At 36.0% G+C, this 22,562-nt stretch overlaps 2 long non-coding RNA genes across 4 annotated transcripts; one reads left to right on the top strand and one right to left on the bottom strand.

The window, feature by feature from the left end:
• Nucleotides 1-248: 248 nt before the first annotated feature.
• Nucleotides 249-15,331, bottom strand: LOC116662477. Of its 3 annotated transcripts, XR_004318439.1 has the most exons (4): nucleotides 14,162-15,331; nucleotides 12,220-12,379; nucleotides 10,329-10,455; nucleotides 249-1,226 (listed from the first exon to the last, which is right to left on the bottom strand). It is a non-coding gene; the product is annotated as an uncharacterized LOC116662477 (long non-coding RNA). The 3 variants fall into 3 exon arrangements; XR_004318438.1 differs by lacking the exon at nucleotides 12,220-12,379; XR_004318440.1 differs by lacking the exon at nucleotides 12,220-12,379 and having other exon boundaries at nucleotides 249-1,192.
• LOC116662478 lies at nucleotides 9,469-15,457 on the top strand. Its single transcript, XR_004318441.1, has 3 exons — nucleotides 9,469-9,838; nucleotides 11,062-11,119; nucleotides 15,327-15,457. It is a non-coding gene; the product is annotated as an uncharacterized LOC116662478 (long non-coding RNA).
• The last annotated feature ends 7,105 nt before the right edge of the window (nucleotides 15,458-22,562 follow it).

Raw genomic sequence — 22,562 nt, 5'->3', positions numbered from 1 at the left:
CTCACATTTTTGCCATTCTGTGCATATTCATGACTGTCTATGAAAAGAATGTGAGTGTTGATCTGAAGATTACATACAGGTTTTAGCAAGTGGGCTAATTCACAGACATGAAATTGGCAAATCATAGGATCAACTGTATAGTGATGAGCTGAGTCATGTAAAATGCTTCCCTGCTCTGCGTTCAAGGATGTCAAGGTGGTAGTTTTAAACTGTGCATGGTGGAATTATATACAACAGTGAAACTGGCAAATATTGCAAATTAGGTTTTTATTTCTTGTGTGAGTGATCACATAGACTTAAGAAAGTAATGGAAAAAAATACTAATAATATAGACCAAGCTTACATTTGTAGCCATTACACTGTGAATAGCACAAAAACCAAGGAACTATTTTCTTCCAGTAGTTGAAAAACATTATCCAATTAGCAAAGAAGCCACTCATGTTATGGATAATGATGATGTTCCAACATGTTTTTGTTGTTTTACTTTTCATTTTAGTCATTAATGTACACAAAACTATCAGCCAACATTCATGTTGAATCTACTGTTTATCTACACTGATTTGCAATCCTAGTTTGCTTAGGGATTCAATAATTCATCAAAAAATCAATAGAAAAAGGCTTCTCAGAGAATGCCTTGGCTGTATGGAATTTACAACATGGACTATTGTATGCTTCATGATTATTTGCATACTGTCTCTTATACATTCTTCGTAGTGATAAAATTTGTATTAAACACATGTATAAGGCATACAGTTTTCCTTTTCTCTGAGAGCAGTCATGCCTTTATCAGGTACACACAGCACTTCTGACAGTCCACTCTCAGTTTATGCATCCAGTGTACTCCAAGGTCAACTGAGTCACCTCACGCATGTCAAGAAGCCATCTTTGAGAGGTCTGTTTTAAAATGAGTCCCAGTTGGTTCCCTCCTGTGTGGCCCACATGTGGACCATGGGAAGTCCTGCTGGCAGTGGAAAAGCAGCTCTTTTTCAGTGTATTTTTCTCTCTTCATAGACTGTTTCCCGGAATATAGACCAACCACTCACCCTTCAGCTTTCCTGGGCATGAGTCAGACATCAGTTTAATGTTTCCCAAACTCTTAGGTGAACATATCACACTTTCTGACTTGTCTCCTTGCAGTTCCTCTTGAGGTGATTTCAAGTGGCGTGAAGTGGAGGGGAAGCACCTTTCTCCCCTTTGCAGGAATGGGAGGAGAAAATTGAATCTATCTAAGTTATAAGATAGCAAATACAGAAAGTAGTTAACAGATATAAATACTATTCTAAGTGAATAAATTCCAAGCTAGTAGAAAATACTGATGAAACAAATGATCTGTTTTAAAATAGAGTAATACTAAGATTTGGTTAAGAAGGTGTATATAGCTTCAACAGACAGAGAATGATATAAGATTGACCTTTGAAGAAGGCTTCCGGGCCAACTGGTTTTATTTATGAACTACTCACCCCCAAACTAGTTGCTATGCTATAAAATCTATCCAGAGATAGAGTAAGATACCAAGGTAGTTACTGTCTCATGAAAATAACAAAACTTTGATATTAAAACTCATGAAAACTGAGGAAGTAAAATTATAGAATGATGGCACTAATGAACAGATGTAGGAACTCTAAGTGAAATATGGCAAATAAATTCCAATCATTTATAAAAGAATCATTCATCAGGATAAAGTAGTTTTTAATCCAGGACACATAATGATGAAAGTGATAATTACAGTGATGCTGAGGATAGCTAAAACTTACTGAGCATTTACAATGTTCCATGCATTGTTTCAAGCATTTTACATACATCAGATCATTTATTCCAAACAACAAACCATGTATGCTGTATTATCTCCATTTTACAGATGAGAGAACTGGTAAGTGAGTAAATATTAAAACATGAACATAAGAAAAAAGCATATCATGTCAGTATAAAAGACATTTGGAAATATTTGAACATTAATTAAATGAAAATGTTTTAACATTAATTAATTAAATGAAACAAATGTATGCCTCTAACATGATTGAAATATCTCAAAATAAGAGTAATATCTTTCTTAGAGGGAAACACCAGCATGAAATTCAAGACAAGAGTTATGCTATCTAATTTCTAAAGTTCCCTTATAGAAATATGGTGTAAAAAAAATGACTACAAATATTTGAAATAGAGGGGAAATATGATTATTTAAAGTCATTGTAGTTAAATACCTAGAGAATGCATGTTAACTTGCTAAAACAGATGTCTAAAAATAAACATTTTGTATTTATCCACAGTAACAGTGATGACAATACCTCAATCACATATAGTAAATTTTTGGTACTTAAAAAAAAATGTCTAGGATCTATGTGAAGAAAGCTATGATCATTTTTGAGTTGAAAGAAAGACTCTCAAGTTCATTTTAAAAATAAATAAGTGCATATAGGCATTAAAAATGAGAGGAATAGAACAGGCTTTTTTTTTTTTCTGATAAGGAAACATGTTACAAAGCTAGCGCAATTAAAATCAACTTAAACTCAACAGAAAGTTAGTGGAATAGAATAGATAACCCAGAAACAGATCCCAGGAAAATTTTTCTCAAGTTTAGGGTCCCCAAGGGTCACCTATCAATGTTGCTTAAAATATCCAGTTTCTGGGATCCTATCCAAAAGCATCCTGACTACGTCTGGCACTATTTACGTACAAGCACACAACGAAATTCTGATGCATATAGTCCTATGTATTACTTTGATGTGTGATAAAGCAAATACTAAACCCCAACAGAGGAAACATTTCAATAATGTTGGTAAGTATTGCTATGAAAAATTACAGTCTTAAATTATTAAAAGTAAAATACTAATGAATTAAAGAGTTACATATAAAGGAGAAAATAAAAGCTAACGTAAAACATAACCCCATGGCCCCAAATGTTGCATCAAATCACCCTAGGTGCAAAGGGTCAATTCAGGGGCATCCATGGGATGTTTTACAATTTCAGGGGAAGCATAACAATTTTTGACATATATTAGACATGTCACAAGCTGCTAGTTCCAGACACACAGTTTTGTCATTAGATTGATTAGCTACATTTGTTTCATTGGCATCCTTTTTTTTTTAATCGTAAGAATAGCTATGATAGAAGCAAATACAGTGTAAAATTCACTGTGTGTCAGGGAGTGTGGTGGATTTCAGTCTGAGATTTGAGAAGGTGTACAGTACTCATTAGACACACAGGCCCGTTAATAATTGAGGTTATGTAAGAATACAATTTTTAAATGTTTTCAATTTATGCGAATCTTTTTTCAAACAGCTATTAGTAGGACATAAATATTTCTTAAATTGTTTGTACCTAATTACTTAGTGGTAGTAGGTATTTTTTTGATGCCAAATACCCTGAAAAAATTACTTAGACATTAAGGGAGCTGTGACCTGAGAGAGTTTATATAACTTATAAGCAGAAGAAAGTATGGGTTACTTTTTAGTTGATCTTTGAAATGGAAGGATTATTTGAGCAATAGAAATAGCAGTGATAACGTTAATAGTAAAACTAATACTTATGTATCAAGTACTTACTATTTAAGATCCTGGGCTTAAAGTTTTATGTGAACTATCCCATTTCTTTATCACAAAGATCTTTTGAGATAGGTTTTGTTTCAATCTCAACTGAGATGTAGAGTAATTAACTTTCCCAAGATGGTATAGCTAGCTGGTATATTAACCCAGGTGTTAAAATATAGTATAATTCTGTATGTAAATATGGCAAACAGTTAATAATACATAAAGAGTTCTCACTGGATGTTTAGAAAAGCACTCAAAAATACCAATGGAAAAATGAATAAAATCCATGAATAGGTAATTCACAAAAGAAATAATGCATAAGAAGTCGATACAGAAGAAAAATAGAAAAATAAACCTTACTAGTAATACAGTAATTCAAGTTAAAACTGTAAATATTTCAACGTCAGATTGAAAGCCCTGTAAGAGCAGCAGTCACAGACTTTTATGTCTGTGTTTGTTATGTATCAGCCATCAATCAATTTTTCAAAAGAATGAGCATTCTGCCTTTTTACCTTATAAAGATTTAAATATTTATTAATTTTCTCCTCAAATAATTATTGAGTGATTTTTTGAACGTCTAATTGTGCTGGTTCTTAGATATAGGAGAGAACAACACAGACATAGCCCTGGCGTGGTGGAAATCATTATCTATGGATGTCAGGATGCTGAGATGCAGTGAGATAGGAATTCTCATACATTGCCATTGGTGGAAGTGCAGCTGGATACAGGCTTTCTGGAAAACACTTTGACAGCATGTGACAAGAGTCTGAAGAGTGACTCACCCTCTAATTCCACTTTTAAGAATCTTTTCCTAAAGACATAGTCAGAAAGACACTAAAAGATTTGCTTTAATGGATCTTCATCATAGCATTATTTAGAGAGCAAAACTTTGAAAGTAGCAATGGTCAATAAGCAGTGAATTGTTAAGTAAATTATGGCAGTCTGTAGGAGACAATATTAGGCAGTCAAGGAAAACCATATTTTTGAAGAGTATTTAATAATGTGGAAAGTATGCTTTGTGATCCAGGAGGGATAAGGCAAACTTTAAAAACTATTATTAATGAATCTTTAAAAATCTCTAAAACTCTAGTAGGAAAAAAAAGGGGCATGCAATTGGAATCCAGCATTAACAGCAACACACACACACACACACACGTGTACACACCCAAACATAGTTTTGGGGAAAAAAAAAAGATTAGAATATTCAAGGTAGTTATATCTGGGGTTAAGTCTGAGACTATGGGTAACCTAAATTTTTTTTCTCCTGTATTATTTGATAAAGTAACTCTCCATATCTGTGGTTTTGATACCCCTGTATTCAACCAACTGCAGATCAAAAATGTTTGAAGAAAATTTTAGAAAGTTTCAAAAAGCAAAACTTTAATTTGCCTCATCCTGGCAACTATTTATGTATCATTTACATTGTATTTATAACTATTTACATAACATTTATATTGTATTTTGTATTATAATTAACCTAAGTGTTTGGGAGGGTGTGAGTAAGTTACATGCCAATACTGTGACCCTTTGTACAAGGCACTTGAGCATCTGCAGAGTTTGGTATCCACAGGGGTCCTGGAATCAGTCCTCCTGCAGATATCAATGGACTTTAAAAAAAATTTTTTTTTTGAAATGTCATTGATTTACAATGTTAGGTTCAGGTGTACAGCAAAGCGATTCAGGTATACATATACAAACATACATATTTTTTCTTTTCATCTTCTTTTCCATTATATGGTATTACAAGAAATTGAATATAGTTCCCTGTACTATACAGTAGGCCCTTGTTGTTTATCTATTTTATATGTACTAATGTGTATCTAGTAGTCCCCAACCCCTAAATTTCCCTTCCCTGCCTTTTTCCCTTTGGTAACCATAGTTTGTTTTCTATGTCCATGAGTCTATTTTTGATTTTTAAATAGAATATGTTATCATTTTTTTAAGATACCACATATTAGTGATAGCATATGGTATTTGTCTTTCCCTGTCTGACTTACTTCACTCAATATAATAATCTCTAGGTCCATCCATGTTGCTGCAAATGACATTATTTCATTCTTTATTATGGCTGAGTAATATTCCATTGCATATGTATACCACATCTTCTTTATCCAGTCATCTGTTGATGGGCATTTAAGTTGTTTCCATTCTTGGGTATCATAAATAGTGCAGCTGTGAACATTGGAGTGCATGTGTCTTTTCAAATTGTACTTTTCTCTGGGTATATGCCTAGGAGTGGGATTGCTAGATCAGACAGTAAGTCTATTTTTAGTTTTTTAAGAAACTTCTATACTGTCCTCCATAGTGGCAGCACCCATTTACATTCCCACCAACAATGTAGGAAGGTTCCTTTTTCTCCACACCCTCTCCAAGAGACTTCTGTACTAAATAAACATTTTGTCCAATGTGCTTGCATTGTTTTCTATAATAAAATAACTTGAATAAAAACAGTACTAAGCAATAACAGTGAGAATTTAATAGAAATATAAATGAGAAATGAATGGTGATAAAAAAAAATAACTCCGTAATTGTCAGTCAGTTAAGCATATGGCTTTAAAGGTCTTCAAAAGCAGTGAAAATAAGTTTGTTTAAGGCAATAATTTAAAGTATAAAGATACTTATTTATTCAACATTTGTCTATATTTATTGTTTATAAGGTATTATATTATCCAGGTGCTAAGTTAATTAGACAATTATTTTATAATCTAATAAAATAGATTATTTTATAGCTATCAGTATTTTATTGAAGCATATCTAACTAGACAGAGACAATACTCAGTTGGTCTCCAGTTCAGAATGTAACTAAAAGAAAAAAAATGTATATATATATACACATTTTGCCAAAAATAATTATTACATATTTCCCTCAGGGATTCTCAGCCTTCTTTGAAGAAATAGGAGGATATCAGAGTGGGCAAAATGGGTTCAGAATTGCCCAAGAGCAAGGCAAGATCACAGCCAACAAGAATGAGAGTGACGTCACCAACTTAAATCAATGTTTATGATGGTAAAACACCCTACAGGGTGAGGCTGCGATGGGAAAGAAAAGATCAGGAAACCTAAGCAGTTTTTGTATCCTGAGTTATAGTGGACCAACTGGAAAAAGACACATATCAAGGATGCCCAGAGGTAGAGCTAAGCAAAGAGCAGCAAGTCCACAAGCAGAGGTGGGTGAGTCTCTTTAACAAGAAAATGGGCTGAATCGTGAACAGTGTCAGGCTCAACACAAAGCAACTGTAGGCCGAAGTGACATACTTTTAGGTATTTGTTATCTGAGAAATATGGTTCCCACATAAACCTCTATCTCCTTTTGTACCAGAATACAGAACACTCATTATCATCTCTGAATTATGTGTCTTAACACTGAAAATATCCTGTTAAAAGGCAAACTGAGCATGTTAACATTTTTAAGAGTTTATTTGAACAAAAAAAATAATTTGAATTGGGCAGCATCCCATCTGGCAGATGGAAAGGATCTTCCAAGACCTGTACAAAATAAAACACTACATAGACAGAAGGGAGCAGGAGCTCGGAAGTTATATGCTAGGTAAGAAAGCAGGTTGGTTATTGCGAGGTTACTTTCCTTTAGGGGCTGCTAGGGACCTAGTAGGAAAATTATCTAACCTAGTACACATCAGGTGACTTCTGATTGACTGGTTTAAGATTCCATGTCTGGGAAAGCCCAAACTAATTAAGTCAATTTGGTGACATGGGAGTAGGGCTTAGCATAAGCAACTCAATTTTGGGCCTGCTGTCATGTTATTAACACTTTATTCCCTTTAATAATAATTTTTAAATTTTTTCCTAAACCTTTTTCTATATGAATTATCATTTTTTGTTTTTTGCTAATTTTATCTAATCACTCTATAAACCCCTACCATCACCATCATCTTCATCTCCATTTTGCCCATAAAAAAATCTGTTAAAATTGATCACTCTCGTAAGAAATTAAAACTATGCCAGAAAGTAGAAAAAGATAATACTGTTCATTGCATACAGTGTTCAGGGCAAATCTGGTATGAATTCATCTAGGAATGGAAAACAAAGAAAATGTTAAACTAAGTGAAATTGTCATCTCACACATCTGTCAACAAATAGATTTTTAAAATTATTTTAGAGAAAAAAATTATTGAGGCCATCAGGCAGTACAAATCAGCTCTCTAAACAGGCAAAGAAGATACTGGAATATAGCTGCAGAAGAATAGAATATAAAACAAAGGAATAATAGCCAACTTTGCTTGGTAGATCTAATCTAGAATACTGTGATTTACTTTAAGGTTAAAATTGGGTTACAACTTATGGTTCCACTTTTCTGCAACACTTTCTCTGTGTTACAATGGCTCGTAAAAAGTTTCTTTTTTTCCCTTTTATCAGAACTTCTTAAAATGACATTCCTTTATTGGAAAAACTATTTTCTACCTTACTCAGTTCATTAAAACATTCCCAAGTGGTTTCCTCTACCTTTCCTTTGAATTGTTATTCCGGCTTTTTCTTTTTATTTTTTAATATTCCAAGGGGTTGTTTTTTTTTTTTTTTTTTCTCTACTTAACTTGCTACTTCTTTTTATTTCCCCTTGGGTCTAGTGTTTCACTACATAATCTATTTTTAAATTGATGGCCCATAATCTAAAAGGTTTATAATAAATTTTCTATTCCTAATTTCCAAAGAATACCTTAAGTGAACTTTCTCTTGGGTATAACATCTATTTTAAAATAATAAATCTCAATCAGAACAGTTTTGTGATCAATTTCACTGTGGAAGAATACAGATTTCAACATTTTGTCTTGCTTTTACTGTTGCTTTGAGAACTTTCTCTAACCTTTTATGGAAATGGTAATCTTTAGTGTTTATAACTCAAGTGGTTTGGAGGAAGTTGCAATGAAATGATGATTGTATGCATTTTAAATATATTGATTGAAATAGTAAGAAAATGTTTCAGAGTAGAGAAAACAAAATACAACTACTTTTGAAAAACTTTACTGAATAATTTGTGTAGTTTGTAAGGCTTCCATGTTCTTTTTCTAAAATTCATAAATTTACATTCAGTAGAATTTATACTTTTTTCACCTACATAAGAAGACTTCATGTATTACTGGGAAAGTATAATACAAATAATTTATTTCCTTAGGCCCTTAATACTTTTAAATATGAAAAGAAGTAGATATTGAAAAAGAAATTAGTGAATAGAGATTAGATATTCCAATGTCAAAAATGTGATTTGAAAACGATTTAACTTATATTTTCTTTTTGTAGATATTAACAATTGTAGCTCAAAGTTAAGGTAAAATTCTAGAACTTATTGCTGTCACTGAGAAAGTGATATGTTCCTTTGTTAGATCTTACCACAATCTGAAAGATATTTTCTCAAAAATAATTTTTTTTTTTGCAGCAAGTTATCTTACTGTTTGGATGTTTGCTTATGTGAATTCTTCATGATTCAAATAAAATCATGTCCCCAAAGTTGATTAATAATTCTGTCAGAGGCTGTGATACATCCTTAGCAGAGCTCATAAATCCCGTTTAACACGTTATTAAAATAAAAATGTTTTATAAAAGAATATTGCAGAAAATAATTATAACACTATACTTAAAAGAGAAAAATCATAACATTAAAAATAAGTAGAAAAAGTGGCTACTAGTATTTAAGGAGATAAATACAGACATTAAGTTATGAGGGAAACTTTTTAGAAAAATTATAGGCTTGCGGGTGGGTGGTATTTATTCTTTATTATAACTAAATTTATTTTAACATTGTGTCTTGTTTTGTCTTGTGGTAGTTTGTCTGAAAAAATGCTGGACTCCTCTTGCCTCATTTCAGGGAACCATGCCTTCCGGAGCTCCCGTCACCACACAGGAGCCTGCGGTGATCCTGGTATAGAAAATAGAAGGCGATGGAAGTGATGCGGCGTGACTTCCCAGGTGAGGCTACAAGAAGCCATGCAGCTTTGCGCTGGGCTTTTAGAATACTTGCTTTGGGCAAAGCCAGTCCCCGTTTAAGAAGACCATTCACTCTGAGCCGGACATGGTGTGAGGAAGCCCAGACTAGCCATTTGAATAGGTCATGTAGAAAAGGAAGGAGGGGAGGGCAAGAGGAGGAAGGGGAGAGAGAGAGGTTAACTGGCCAGATCCCTGCTGCTGGCCAAGTCGTCTCAGCCGAAAAGTCAGTTGCGTGCGATGCGAGGCCCACGTGGATGTCTAGCCCTGCTGAGTCTTCAGGAACCCCAGCCCCAGTCACCATTTCTCTGTTCTGCTTGAGACACACCAAGCAAGACAGACTAGCGGAACCCAGTCAACCCACGGACCCCGAGAGGTAATAACAAATCATTGCCTTAAGCTACTAATGTGTGGTTTTTGTTACACAGCAATAGAGAACTAGAAGAGCTTTCTCTTGTTACAGGTATAGTATCAGCAAAAAAACTGCATTTTCTCAACTAAGATGAAAAGAATATAGAGAAAGGAAAATGTTTTATTTATTGGCGATACCAAAGAAAGAAGGAAAGGGGGCTGGCTAGTCAAGAGGTGACGCCTTATTCCCTGAGTGACTGAACTGCTGTCTAGACAGTCCTAAGGGACCATTTTATAGATGCAGCATTGATAAACCAGTTTCCAAAACTTTAAAAGTGGCTCTATTTTGGAAATTAATCTTTTTGATTTATAAACACCACTTTGAAAACTTTTCAGTAAAGACCTAGAGAGTCATAACAAAGGTATAATGTCATTATGTTCTATGATACTCCCTGTGTCAATGACAGGTCATAGATAACCATTGGATATATTTATTTATGTATGCAAATACATACCTTAATGCAGTCATTCTTCAACACAAACATAATCCTGCACCCTAGAGAGATTTTAATGCAGTTCATAAAATTGGAATCAGAAGATTCAATTTAGTCCAACCTCCTTTTTGGGAGACCAGAGCTTTACCTGAAAAAAAGTTGGAATATTACGTGTTGTATTAGAACATAAAATTAAACTCAGCTATCTCGGAGGGCAAGTTCAGGTTTAATAAAAATAAATGTGACTGCTCATTCATTCAAAGAAACATACTCTCACTTTCCTACAGATGCTTCAGTAAAGAGAACACTAATCTAATTATAGTATTTAAAAAAATAAATTGCCTTTGTGCTTGCGGTAAAATAAACAACACAGCTGCAGGGCCTGCCGAGCTTCATTTATTAAAGAAAATACCTTTTGATGATTAACAAAGGCAGGTTTGTTTGAAACATGAATATGCTCACTGAAGTCTCCTGGATGGAGGGGATTTTCAGAAATGGAGGATTTCAATGAATTGAGGAAAATGTAAACCTAGATAATTAGCATTAGATAACTTTTGCTCCTTTTTGATTTATAGTGTTGGCAGGGGTGAAGGGTAGGGGGTAGAAAAGAGTAAAGAACGAAAGGAAAAGATAATGTTGGTTTCCTAAAAAACAATCTAATTATTTTCTGACTTAGGGTTTTTATATAAAGAGCTTTTGGGTAAAATGGCTCAGTCTCTGTAAAATTTTAAAAAGATATTACTACCTCCGTCAGGCACTGGAGATTTTGGCTTTTAATTTGGGGTGAGGTTTAGCCACAGATCCTTGAGCAGGTAAGTCTTACCTATGCTCATCACTATGGGGCCATCAGGACAATAATAATGAGGAAGTTTCTGATAAACTGAGAATTTGGCACAAAATCAGCCTGGATATCATCCAGACCAGGCTGCTTTTGAGCATGAAGGGAGCACACCTAATAATTAATTAATAATTATGCTGGGGCAGTAGGCATAAATTGTCACTGTCCCTGGCAGACCCAGATACATGGTCACCCTACACAGAGAAAACGCTGTTGGTCATTGGCAGGGTCTCCCTGTGGATAAGATTGTAGGACTATTTCTCTCATTCTACAGTTGAGGATACAGATAAGGATCAAATCCTTTGTTCAAAGTCTCACTTTTTATTACTGGCAGAATAGAACACAGGTCTCCTAATGCTCTTCCAAACATACTACAGCCGAAGAACCTCACTACTGGTCTACCTAAAGGCTGACCCTTAGAGAGCTTTCTTTGATCTGTGGATCCACATTACAAAAGATATTCCCAAAATTATAAATGGTAGTACTCAGTGGTTATAGATTAAGCACACGACACCAGATAACTCAGCAAGGATAAATTTATCATATTAGCAACCTATTTCCTTGGAAAGCAAGAAACAAGATTCCAAGGAAATGAGTCATAGGACAGACATTTTTCTGTGAGAGCATCCATGTGAAAGGAGATGCCTTCTTTCCGGCACTCACCACAGGAGCAGCAGGCTAAACACCAGGGTATCCAGAAAGCCATTTCTCCTCTTAGAAAGCACCAGCTACCTTAGAATAACCTTTCTTTAAACACAAAGAACAAAATTTCTACAGCAATTGTTCTTTCACTGTTGTCCTACCGCTCTTCCTGTTGTTTCTTGTTCTCATCTTACAGTTCCATAGTGGCAGTCCTGACAAATCTCTCCTACAGATACTCGAATTTCACTGCAACATATTTGCAAGTGTGAATTAAAGAAACTAAAGGGATCTAAAGCATATGCTACGTCTTTGACCGCAATGCTGGGTTTGTTATGTTCTCATAAACTCCCTTAGAGATGTTTGAGGGAGAAAGTTCACTGTAGGGACACCTGTGGAAACACAGAAGGGAGGCATCGACATGGCTGGGCTCACCTGGAAAAGGTCTTGCAATCTGGTTTCACAAGAACAAAAGCTCCCTGTAAGCAGGCCTTGTGCAAGATGCCTGGCAGATGTGTCAGAAAAGTTTGGAACCAGGAGAGTGGTTCCTTTTAGTTGCCCTGTCCCTGTGGGATCATAGACAGCATAGACTCTCCTAGAAACAAAGTAGGACAATATACATGGAGTACTGCCAACCAGGGAAGCTCACCTGAGCTTTGAGCCCAGAGTTTTTTGGGGTCCCATCATATAGACACGGTTGATTGACCATATGACTGATCTCAGTCTCTGGCTGCTCTGGAAGTCTAGCTGGTACCATGTGGCATAAGATACTCCACCATAAACTACATCCTAAGACTATGTAGAATGATGGCGTAAGTCCAATCAAGGTAAACAAAGACACTCTTATGAGGCAAGGCACTCAAAAGCTTAGAGATGACCTTGCAGGAGCAGAAGCAAAGGCCTAGCCTCTCTTGGGCAGGGTTAATTCTTTATTGCACACCGCTACAGAAGACTTCCTGAGATCTGCTTCAGGACTCCACACTGACCGAGCTCTGCTGTTCCCCCTCCCACCCATCACCCCCCACCCCACACACTCACTACTTCTCCCTGTGTCTTGATCTTTTGGTGCCCCTACCAACTGGTACACTTGGATCAGAAACGTCAGCTCAAGTTTCTAAGAGAAAGAATTAGTCCATTTTATCACCATAGTCTGTGTGGGTGTAAAGATTCATTACTGGCTCCTTTGTGGGCTTCTGACTAACCCAACTAACACTGAGTGTGACTGGCCTTGGATCAGATCACAAGCCTCATGCAGTCAGCTGTGACCAAGAACAATGGATCATTGGTGTTTAACCAATGCAACCCTCATAAGTAACTGTTTTAAATGTCACCATTTGTATAATAAAATGCACGCCTGTCATGAAATATCTGATGTATCGGTGTCATGTATGAAGGACCTAGTATGAACAGCATCTAAATTTAAAACTGATAGTAAGGAGTAGTTTGATTTCCTTGGCCACATAAGAAAACATGTGCTTTTGCTTCATGGCCACGCTGTGGACCATTTGGCTTTGAACCTTGTATATGTGATTTTTACAACCTAGGTTTGCCACAGAGATTCTGAATTGTGCCAATTCAGGACTGAAAATTATTTTGCCACGCAGTAGGCATATCTACCTTTTAATAATTGTTTGCAATGAGAAGAATTGGAAAGTGTATGGCCTACCATGAAATGTCTAAGGTGACATTCATTTTATTTAATAATGATGAAACATGGGTATCCTAGTGTCATCAACTGACTCATGTCACCCTGAAAGTCGTAGGTGGAAGCCCTAATCCCCAGTGTGGCTGTATTTGGAGATCGGGGCTTTGCAACAGGAGGTGATACAGGTATAATGAGGTCATGAGGGTGGGGCCCTAATCTGATAGAACTTATGTCCCTTTCAGAAGAGGAAGAGACACCAGACTTTCTTTCCGCACACCATGGAGGAAAGGGCATGTGAAGATTCAGCAAGAAGGAGACTGTCTGCAAGTTAGGAAGAGAATTCCCACCAGAAACTGAACCTGCCAGACCTTGATCTGAGATGTCTAGTCTTCAGACTGTGATAAATAAATGTCTACTATTTAAGCCACGTGGTTTGTGGTAGTTTAGCATGGTAGCCTGAGCAGACAGATACATCCAAAGTGATGACTAAATAACTGAAAAAAGTCATCTTTATTGACTATGAACTTAATGAATAACTGAATAAATGGAAAAAATGAGAAAAATTAGGATCTGAGCATATTACACTCTAAGAAAAATCGTTTTCATGCTTAGATATAAACTTAAACTTAAAATTTCCCTGTAAAGGACCTAGAAATTTAAGAAGGCTCTGATGTAGCTTAGAGCTATAGAATTTATATAATTTTCTATCACAGACATACTAAGATTTTTTACCTTGAGTGAAGACAATTGGGGATCTTTCATTTGCCACACGTTCTGAACGAGACTGAAGTCATCTGAAGAGCAAAAATCAGTGAAGCAGCAGAAAGCATTAGTGAGTGAGAACAATTCACCATGTGACCATCTGTCCCACATTCTGAATTCAAGAGACTTGGCAAGTCTATAAAAATATCATGCATGAACTTTCCCTAATGGTCATATTTTTTACTGCCAGCTATATTAATTTTCAATTGCATTTCAATAGGGCATTGGTGATAACCAGTTAGACAAATTCAAGATCCTAATGGAGATATATATTATAGGCTTCTTTTTCATATTTAAAGGTAACGTTAAATTTATACCACATTGTTCAGGAATTCATTCATTTATTCTCCACACTTTATGGGTGCTGTGACGCCTCATAAAATTTCCTATTAGCTAGAATCTCCTGCTAAGAAAATAATATGGTGGTTAAGTTAATTTGCATATCTCTACTGCAGATATTTAGATTTGTATTTTTGTGTCTCTATATATATTTTCATGAGTTTTGTAAAGCCTCCTCACTGATAGCAGTGAATTTGAGTAGGAAATCAGATCATGACCTGATATTTTCAATATGATTTGCATATAATTACAGGAAATAGAAGTGACTGACAATTATTTTAGGGGTGTCTGGACAAGTTTTCTGATATAAGAAGCACCTGCAGACCAAGGCACCATCAGTACACGAAGGGACATTTGGGTCCTACACCTCCTCCTGGCCTTCTTGACCAGAACTGGAGATCTAGGAGGAGTGAGGTCACTGTTCAGCGATCAGGAGAGATGATTACACTGATCTGCTCCTCTGCTTGTTTTGAGGCTGTAAGATTTACAAAGGCAGAGACCTGGTCTCTTTTGTTCACCAGAGCCTGAATTTTCTCCACATCTACAGTCATTATTCAAGAAATATTAGTTGAGTCATTGACTGGAAGAAAATGAAACCAAGTGCCATTCCCACTGCTCTGAGAAAGAAAAGGAAAGGAAATAAATGAAGTTGCTAAGAATTCATTGTCTCTAAGCCACCTGTCTTCTCAGCTGGAAAGATCCCTGAGAAAAAGCTCAGGGGTAAGTGCACCATTACAGGACAGTTTGCCACACTCTCTTGAAGGCAGAAAAACAATAGACATTTTTTCTTCTGTAGGTTTCTACATCTTCCTACAAGTTAAAAAAGAAAAGAAAAGAAAAGAAAAAAAAAGGAAAGGAGGCAGAGAACCCTGAGTAGAGAGATTTCAGCCACTTGTAGCAACTTAGGTGGTATAGGGCGCCTCAGGCACGGTGGACTTGGAGTGGGGAGTGGCCCTGCCAGGCAGAAAGGGCTGTCTGGGGAGAGTCCTGATGTCAGGATGACGTCAGCCAGCGAGGAGCCTTTTGAAGAGTTAAAGAATGGACTCGGCTGAGAGAGAGAACAAAACATTTCCAGTTTTCAGAACACCGTGGCTGCCTTGACAGAGTTTCCCAGGAGTTACCCTTTATGCCAAAGGAGAGGGAGGAGGTAAAACTCTTCATTTATCTGACCTTTAGATACTGTCTTTTCCAGGGGATCCAGCAACAGAGAGGAGAGACCTAGAATGAGAACAGGAAACCTTTTGCTGCCAGGTAGGAGACAACTGCATAGCTTCAGGGTAGATGAAAATTCATGAGGAAATGGAAAACATTACATAGGAAAACTGAGCCTGCAAACCAGGTATTTCAAAACAAATTTATGATATGAGTGATCATTAAAATTGTTCTGATAATGCTAAAATTTCTAGACGGGACAGGCTTAGAGCACAACAATCTGAACAGAAGAAGGCAACTTGAAGCTGTGTTTCAATAATAATAATAATAATAATAATACAACTTAGATTGCATTTTACAGATAACACAGTAATCTAAAAATGTCCTTATCGACATTTGTAAAATAGTGAGAAAATATAGATTCTCCTTTACAAGGAATATTATTTCTATGTCATGGTTTGAACAATTGATGGTGATGTCATTGATTACTTGTAATAAAAATGAAGGGTGTAAAAGGAACCCTCCTACATTGGTGGGAATGTAGTTTGGTGCAGCTGTTATGGAAAACAGTATGGAGATTCCTCAAAAGACTGAAAATAAAAGTTACCATCTGATCCAGCAGTCCCACTCCTGGGCATATATCCAGAGGGAACCTTAATTCAAAAAGGTATATGCACCCCAATGTTCATAGTAGCACTATTTACAGTAGCCAAGACATGGAAACAACCTAAATGTCCAATAACAAATGACTGGATAAAGAAGTGGTGGTATATTTATACAATGGAATATTACTCGGTCATAAAAAAGGAATAAAATGACGCCATTTGCAGCAACATGAATGGACCTGGAGATTGTCATTCTAAGTGAAGTAAGCCAGAAAGAAAAAGAAAAATACTATATGAGATCACTCATATGTGGAATCTAAAAAAGAACATAAATACAAAACAGAAACAGACTCATAGACATAGAAAACAAACTTATGGTTGCCAGGGAGGGAAGGGAATGGGGAGGGATAAATTGAGAGTTTTGAGATTTGCAGATATTAACTACAATATATAAGATAGATAAACAACAAGTTTATACTGTATAGCACAGGGAACTACATTCAATATCTTGTAGTAACTTATGGTGAAAAAGAATATGAAAGCAAATATATGTATGTTCATGTATGACTGAAGAATTATGCTGTACACTAGAAATTGATACAACACTGTACACTGACTATATACTTCAATAAAAAATATTTATACAAAAAAACCCCAAAACAACAACAAAAAAAAACAAAAAAATGAGGGGTATAAACATTTAGTTTTCAAACACTGCTGAAAGCCATGGTTAAATGCAAGTTGGCAGGAAAACAGCAATGTCATGCGAGGAGTTACTTCTAACTAAAATCTGTTAGAAATCAAGATTAAGCATCACTAAATTTACAGTGGAAGTCAAAGTGAAAATGTGGTTTGATTTATGCACTGCTTTCTCAGGAATATCGTCATTGGATACAATGAGGTATAGTGTTATAAGATGTTAAGAAAAGTAAATAAACACACTGGCATAAATATTGGACACTGTGGTGCATGAATACTAAGAACGAAAATATAAGCAGTATAAACATGCTTTAATTAAAGTGTAATGTGATATATTCAATATGCATTAGTCTCCATTCTTTACATAGGCAAGTGGACTGGCTACCCTCCCATCTTTAGGGAGTAAATAGGCCTCTGTCCAACTCACCCCAGGCACTCTGACACAGGAAACCAATGACATTATCCTTAAAGAGTATACAATCTGTCTACCAGCCAAATTCGCAAAGTTCTGCCTCTGGATATTTTCTATACTTCATCTAGTGACCAGTACACATTTATTGAATTGAACTGATTATATTTATGTGTATATACACACATACAATTAGGGTAATTAAAAGAGCCTGATCACTTCATTCTATTAGTGTTTACCTTGTTTAAGTATTTTTTCTTTTTCCTCTTATCTCATTTTTGACCTGGAACAAATCTATTTCTGCAGCTTTAAGCAGAATTGATGTTTACTGGAAAATGTTTCTTTTACCTCCCTCTGTCCAGGCTGATGGAGATTGAAGTCATATACAGGTATATACATAGTTAATCATCATTCTTGTTATCAATTTATGTTGGCCTCAACTATGAATGACCTTATTACTGATAGCATTTAATTTCAGCTAAATGTTTAAAAACAATTCTGGGTTCAGACAAAAACTTTCTTAGAAAATATTAAAGAATGAATAATAATTATGACAACTGTTACTGTGTTTTGAGAGATTAATAAGTTCTTCCAATTGACAAAATCAAGGATATATCTTAGGTAGCTTGATCTTCCAGTAGTTACTAAAATGCTTCAAGTGGAAAAGAACGTATTATTTGTGCCACATTCTATTCCATTTCAGACTGCTTATATTTTAAAATTCTGGAAGGACAAGTTAAAGTTAGAAGAAAGAAGGGGAAGGGTATTATAGACAGAAGAGAGTGTACATGTTGGAAGAATGCATTTCCTGTTCAGTTTGCTGCAAATCACTGATGTAGTCAGAATACACAGCAAAGTGAGAGGATGGTGGGATGAGATGACAGAGCTCTGGGGGATGCAGAGCTACGGACTTGGGGCTTTATCCTATGGGGTAGTTTCTGCTACAGGAAAACACTCAGATTTAAATCTTACAAAGGTCACTCTGAAAGAGTGTATGTAAATGGTGAATTAGTGCAGAGATGTGAACTCTGTAGGTACTTATGACTGAACTATTGCATTCATCTAGGCAAGAAATAAATGTAAATAATGAACTTATCTACAGAACAGAAGTAGACTTGCAGGCATAGTAAATAATCTTATGGTGGGGGTGGGAAGGGATACATTTGGGAGTTTGAGATCTGCGAATGATAACCTCTCTATATAAAAATAGATAAAAAACAAATTTATTCTGTACAGCACAGGGAACTATATTCAATATCTTGTAATAACCTTTAATGAAAAAGAATATGAAAATGAGTATATGTATATATATGCATGCCTGGGACATTGTGCTGTGCACCAGAAACTGACACATTGTAACTAACTGTACTTCAATTTAAAAAAAGAAAGAAACATAGGTCATGAAAGAGAAGAGAGAACAGGAAGCATATTTGAGAACCATTTAGCAGACAGACTGACAAAGACTTCCATGTTTCTGGCAGGGTAGATTAGCAATAATTGATGATATTTACCAAAATGGGGGAATCCAAGAGAGGAAGAGAAGATGCAAGGGAATGAGGCAGGGAAAATGAGAACAAAGCCATGTCAAGTTTGTGATACAAATAGAAAACTCAGGTGCAGATGTTCTGATAACAAGTCAATATGATGATATCATAGGGGGAATTCTAGTCTAGAAATATTGGGTGAAACAGTGCAAATGAGAAGTGAGGACAGTATGAATAAGGCAGTATCAGGGTGTAATGGATAAAAATAGGGTGGAATTAAAAGACACATTAAAGTAAGATTCAGTAAAACCAGTGCCAAATTGCTTTAACATTAGAGAAAGTTATTGCTCTTACTAAGCGCCAGAGCTAGTGCTGTTTAAAGCATGTAATTCTGCAGGTACAACTTTTAACCTTTAAACAGAACTGTAATTAAAATTTAGTTTTACAGAAATTTCTATATTAGGCTCTTAACGTGTAAACTGTAGGTCAAAGCACGTTATTCAAATCTAGTATTCAGATACCTATTGTATGAACATGGTTAACACATGTTTGTGGAACCAGATTGACACATCTATACTGCAGATTTCATCATGTCATGCATTTTTTTTTCCCAGCAGACAATTACTGAATGTATGCTATGGGCCAGGCCCTGTGTTTTTTGCTAAGGATAAAAAAGAATAAAAAATATTATTTTTAGATTCAAAAATTAATCTTGATAAAGAAACATGTATAAAATAATAATTACTATGATGGAAGTAAACATAGAATCATATGGACTTGTAGAAGAGGGGCTTATCAGTGAACTGGTCAGCTTCTCATGGGTGATGATGTGTAAGCCAAATTGTGATGCTGAGTAGGAGTCAGCCAGGTTTGTGGAGGTGGAGGTGGAGGTGGTGTACAGTTGTGGGTATTACAGGCGTGAGGAACAACCTTGTGAATAGGGCGGGGGGCTGGGAGATCAGAAAGCTCTCTAAGTAACACTGGCAAAATAGCAAGATGTTGGAAGCGAGAGACAGGCGAGAACAATGACCGTGAAAATGAATATTAAGGTAGGCTCAATATGTTTCTATGCCATGCTCAGGAATTTGAATGGGGAAAACAGCCAGAGAAGACTGGCTGTAAGTTCAGCCTTAGACATATTGGGTTGAAATGTGTATTGGTCAGAGTAGGCTGACTACAGTAATAAATAACCATTTCATTAGCTTAACCAATACAAGTTTCTGTTCCATCAATGTCACAGCCCAGTGAAGGCTGTACAGGGAGGGCCTGCGCTCAATGCAGCCACCCAAGCACCAAGGCTCTTTCTATCCTTTAGTCCGCCTTCCTCTAGAGCCTTAGAATCATCTCTGTGGAGCTCACGGGTGAACAAAGAATGGGAGGATACAGGCAAGACTGTTTTAGGGGGCAGACCTGAAAAAGGCACGTATCACATCAGCACACATTCTGTTGGTCAGAAGTCGATCAACGTGGTCATACCTGACTGTGGGAAACTGGGGAATTTTACCTACTCGGATGCTCTGTGGGGAAAGAAAAAAGGATTTGGTGAACAGGTTTCTGTCTGTGAGATAAGCAAGCAGGAATAAAAAATAGAAAATTCTGTTTTAAACCTATTAATGTATTTATGAATCCTGCACATAAAACAGTGGTGGTTTAAATCATGGAAGTGAGTGAAATCTCCAGGTATGATCAAATATATTGAAAATAACTCAAGCATTTCATGGGTGCATTAAAAAAAGAGCATGAAAAATGAATTGAACATAAATGGCCAGGAACATAGGGGAAGAGTAGGAGGGGGAATGTCAAAGATGCAAAGGGAGGGAAGAATTTCAGGAGCGAGGGCGGAGTCAAAGGCATGATAAGCCCCAGGGTAGTAAGAGGTAACCATTGGCCACGTTCTGAAACTTTAACTACTTCAGTTTGGTAAGAATTCATCACGTAGTTTAGATGGCTGGGTGACAGGAAGGGGACTATATCTGGAGCAACAAATAGCCTTAATTTGTAATGTCTACTTGTTTTAAAATTTAAGATGGTAAAGTTTTCTGTATAACTTCATTGCTGATACCTCAAAATTAGCCTTAACAGAAACTTTAACTCTATATTTACAGTTACTTCTCTCAGATAAGTTTTGTAGGTGATGTCTTTCTTTCTCAAAAAGATGAAAAATCAATAGAAATCCTTTCTAATTCCATTTAACTTTCATGTTTATAATCTCCTTATTAAATACACTCTCTATATAGTCAGATGGCAATTCTTTTGTGGATTCAGAATATGTGTAAAATGTATTTGCATATTTACTTCCCACATGTGTATGTATATATACATATTCCTATCTATGTGCCTCCTCATGGACGATTCTAATTAAATTTGGTTGGATTAAAAAGATTTATTTATTTATTTATTTATTTATTTATTTATTTATTTATTTATTCTTAGAGGAGGTACTGGAGATTGAACCCAGGACCCCATGCATGCTAAGCATGTGCTCTACCACTGAGCTATACCCACCCTCCCCCAAATTAAATTTAAAATAATGACAAATAAAAGCAAATTATATAAATGCCTTGATAAACATCTCCAGTTGCATTTTAAATTATAAAAATCCTTAATGCCACTGTGCGGTATCGTGTAGGTTCAAGGAGCAACGCAGATGGGAGATGGGATACATTACCTGTGTTTTAATATCAATATTGAAAATATTTAAACATTAATAATAAATGCCCTGAAAGCATAGGTACATATTATTTGGCATTAAAAATAATGTGAAGAAATATTTACCAAATGTTCTTTTACTATTGCTCTTTCTTAAAAAAACAAAAAGGTCTTACATTCCCAATATATAACATATTACAAGAGGAGCTCCTGTCTTTAATGGCTTCCCTTGATGGCGACCTCTGAGGCAACTCTGCGAATTCCTAAGTCAAAAGAAGCAGGGTTTGGAAACAACTGCTGTGAAAGGTGTGCTCTGGCAGGGACTTCCACAAGACGGTAAATGTGGATGGGGAAAAAATGTGGGATCAAGGTGCTGTAAAGCTCTAAGTAGGAAAGACTAAGAGGAAGAAATTAAGTAGGTGGCCAGTGGCAGGCCCTCATAGGAAAATAAAATAAAATAAAATAAAATAAAATAAAATAAAATAAAATAAAATAAAATAAAAAATAGTAAAATAAAATGAAAAAACTAGTGGAGTGCAGCATGTTGGTGATGAAACAGACTATTGGCTATCGGGCAGGCCCAGGCCTGGGAAAAGCATGAGAGGAAAACCTGGCAGCAGAGATAATAAAACCAGACATGTCAAAAACAGAGCAACAACAGCAACAACCTGCAGATGTTTAAACAGGTAAAGCATAAATGATTTTTAGCAGCAATGATTAATACTACGGAAAATGAATGAAACTTCTGCCCCTAACTGTAAGCGGCAGGAACCATAAAATGTTCATGGTTCTAAATTCGAATCCCATTTTCACTTATTCACTTAAAACGCAGCTGGCACAGGCGAGCGGGGCTCTGTGCTAGGTGATGGGGAGATGGAGGAATCAGGCACAGTCTCCTCCGGTAGAAATCCTTCTTCCCACTAGAAGAGGAGCATGCACATAAAGATGAGGGCAGAGGGGAAGAGGGCACACTGGCCGAGCGCGGGAACAGGGCTGCTAAATCTGACCAATGTGCCCGAGAATAGTTTCCTGGT

The sequence above is a fragment of the Camelus ferus genome, unplaced genomic scaffold (genome assembly GCF_009834535.1).
Source record: "Camelus ferus isolate YT-003-E unplaced genomic scaffold, BCGSAC_Cfer_1.0 contig1520, whole genome shotgun sequence".
NCBI lineage: Eukaryota > Metazoa > Chordata > Mammalia > Artiodactyla > Camelidae > Camelus > Camelus ferus.
This window is presented reverse-complemented; position numbering and strand designations above follow the sequence as displayed.